Source organism: Nannospalax galili, unplaced genomic scaffold (assembly GCF_000622305.1).
Source record: "Nannospalax galili isolate Female #2095 unplaced genomic scaffold, S.galili_v1.0 scaffold3381, whole genome shotgun sequence".
NCBI lineage: Eukaryota > Metazoa > Chordata > Mammalia > Rodentia > Spalacidae > Nannospalax > Nannospalax galili.
In genome coordinates, this window is record NW_008344842.1 from 188,242 (window position 1) to 191,953 (window position 3,712).

Consider the following 3,712-nt stretch of genomic DNA (forward strand, 5'->3'; position numbering starts at 1 on the left):
AGAAAGATACAAAATAAAATATGAAAAATCATAATGGGGCAATTTATATTTGCTTTTCCCAGTCTAAAGGAATACATTAAGAAACACGACAGGTTAATGTTGAAACTTTGCTGAAAGTTGAATGCTACATAGATGTACTTTGTTGCACTCATTGTAGGTTTGTCTCTTGGTGGAAGAAACTGTTGAGCCACTGGATTGTCAGCAACTAGAACTAACCTTAGGACAGGTCCTTAGAGATCATGTGATCTGGTTCAAGAGAGAAAGAAACAAATGCCACAGATTTCTCACTTATCTGTTACTCTTCTGCTAGGAAAGCAAACTGGGAAGAAAAGGGGAATCTGTAGAAGTTCCAAACAGAACCTTCAGATGCCCAGTTCCCAGTATAGTCTTCCCTTGGCCCATTTACTTTTTTCATTATCCATTTGATGTTTCCCTAGACCCTATACTTTAATGTTGCTAAGCTTTATTTTTCTGCATTACTTGTTTTACTTTGTGATTTTATGGTTTTAATCTTCATTCCATGTTTATTTCATCCTTCTAATCTCCACCACTACCATCTCTAAAGTTAAATTTTTTTTAATGCAAAGCTTTTATTTCAATATACAAAGTACAGTTTTATATAGAGAAAAGGGTTGACTTTTTGCTTCAGGGATCAGATCAGGATTCTGTCTTGAGTAGCTGCTCTTTTGGGCTCCTGGGATCAGGTCCCTGGGATCAGGTCCCTGGGATTAGGTTCCTGGGACTCTGTCAGGCCAGTGTTTTCATATCACAGTAGGAATTACCTTTTTGGTACATTTGGAAATCCTGAAAGGAAAACATATTAATTACAATGCTTAACTATTTCATGTATCAATTCATGGGATTATCCACATATGATAATTTTTTAAAATTAATAAAATGCAGCTTTTGTCAGTTTTTTTTTCTTCTTTTTTAGATAGCTAAAGACCCTAAGGCCAGCCCTGGCCTAAGGATACAGAATGAATAAACTGTATCCCCTGCTCTTTTGAATTCCATAAAGATAAAATGAAGTCTGGCATATCCTGTCAAGACTATGTTTTTAATAAAAATATTTTATGTGTATGAGTGTACTGCTTGCATGTGTGTTAGTGCGCCCATGTTGTGAACTGCCTGCGGAGGTCAGAAGAAACCATCAGATCCTCTGGAACTGGAGTTAGGAATGGTTGTTAGCGGCTATGTGGATGCTGGGAATTGAACCTGGGTCCTCTGCAAGAGCAGTCAATGCTCTTAATCCCTTAGCCATCTCTCCACCCACAAGACTCTACTTTCTACACTATCATCCTCCTTGTGTGAAACAATCTCTTTTTGGGCATGAGAAGCTGCCTCCTATTTTGTCTAGGCTTAATGATTCATGAAATGGACATTATCTTGTAAAACACCTGTGCAAAGCAGGGAACCATTCAAGGAGGAATTCACAGCTCAGAGAGCTAAGAGGTTTCACACCCATGGAGTATAGGGCCACTAGGATGTAGGGCTATCTTAATTTGCCTCTGTTCCAGTTTCATCCCTTGGCTCAGAGGATCCTGAATTGGCAGCCTGAAGCTCTGGGAGGGCAGAACAGTCTGCTTACTTTGATGCAGTAACTTTGAACATTCATAGAACAATAGCTTGGGTAGATATAATTGTTAGATATTCTAAAATATTATATTTTACAAATCTGCTAGGTAGAATTTTTAAAAATTCTTATCTTACGGATGAAGAAACTGATATTCAAAATGTGAAGGGTATAGATAGGAGTCAAAGGACCAGAGTGCATCAGAGTAGGGACTGCAACCTAGGCCCTTTTTAAATGGGAGACAGGGTCTTGCTATGTAGCCTTGGCTGGCCTCAAATCTGCTTCAACCATCCAAGTATAGGACTACAGGTTTGTACAATGTCTGTCAAAATCATCAGTTTTTTTTTTTACATTTTAAATAGAATTTTGCAATTTTCATACAATATAATTTGATAGTGTTTAGATCCCTACCCAATCTGCACCTTCCCTTATTGACCCTCCACCCAATTTAATGTACTCTTTTATAGTTGTTTCTTCTTTAAAACAAAACAATGAAACAAAACAAAAAACAACAGCCCAAGTGCTCCTGTCTGGGGTTTCCACAAGGCTGCTCTCAACATACAAGAGGCCCTAAGCTCTTGTGGAACTAAATAAGAACACATTGGGTTTGCCCCAACCCTAAATGGTTCTCTTTTGATTCAATCCAGCAATTTCACTCAAGCTCTGGGCTTGGGTCCAAATTGCAATTGAGGATGAATAGAAAAAAGATTTTATATCTTCCAGAAACTCAGACCATGCAGAGGTGGTGTGTGAGCTAAGGACCCTGTTATGCTCATTTGTTATTTCCTGTATTGACTCAATCATTTATTCAGCAATGGTATCATTTGTTAAATGGTATCAGATAAAAAAAAGCAGTTCCTGACATGTCAGAGACAGGCAACCCATGATCATAGCTCATATATGAAGCCCCCTTTTCCTTGCCTTTTTAATCATTAAAATTACCAGTTTTCAAATTGATTGTCTTAGTTAGAAACTGAGTTAAGCTTCTTTTAACCTGATGGGTAACTTCATTATCTATCCCAGAGATAATGGGATCGATTTGACACCTTGTTTCAGAATCCAAGCTTTCTGTATGACATTCAGTCACTTAAAAAAAAAAAAAAACCTTAATATTCAAAGTCACAAAACTTACAAAGTCTGAGTAATATAGTACCACGTTTTCCTTTTTCAAAAGAATCCATTCTTTCTGCCTAATCATGAATGAATAATAAAGTCGTTAGGCAAAGAAATGGAACCACCACAGCCACGATGAAGCCCCTGTAATTACAGCGGAAATAAGAACGCAATGCCTCGATTTCCAAATTCCAGCCAACTTCTTGGATCAAGCTCACTGGACAGGGGCCAGGGAATGGGCCTCTCCATGGCAGTTCTGAATGGCTTTGTGCAAACAACGCTGCGGAGGAGGCAAGGAAGGTTAACTTGGAAGCTATCTGGGTTTCCAACTTTTCCTGTGCTACATTTATTCCTGCATTCTATGAAGGGGAAAAAATTAGTTTTCAAGTCAAGTCTAGCATCTTAAGAACGGAGCAGTTTTCCTGCTTTGTAGTAAGAAAAGGAGGACACAGGAGGTAAAACCTTTCCATTTCCATAGGCCCTTTCCATTTTTTGACTTCGGTTTGGGTTTCCATCCTGGTTTTCAGTTTACATTTGGGCGCCAGTTCTCCACCACTGGCCCACCGGATACTCTATTTAAAAATCAGGTCCAGCTGGTGGTCAGCATTCCTGAACTAGGAAGCTGTGCTACTCAGCTTTCCAATAGCCGAGGTCACAGTTTGGGGAACGATTTTCATCCACAAGCCTAAGGTGCAGAAGCTGCGAGAGCGCATGCACAGCGCCCCTCCGTGGCCGCCCATGGCGCCTTCCCCGCCGTGCGGCCAGCCGGCCCCTGACCAGTGCGACCCGGGAGCTACGTCGGGAAGGCTTCACTAACAGCTACTCGCATCCCGGCTGGGGTCGGAAATCGGCCAGAGGCGAAAGAAGAACGTGCCCTGGAACCGCGCCCCTGCCCGCCTGCGCGCCGCCGCTTCCGGGAGGCCTTCCACGCCCCTCGCCACCCGTCGGGTGTAGGGAGGGTTCGCGAGGAGCCCATCGGACCCGCCCCTCCCGCGCCCCCAGTCCGCGCGTGCGCTCTAGACGGTG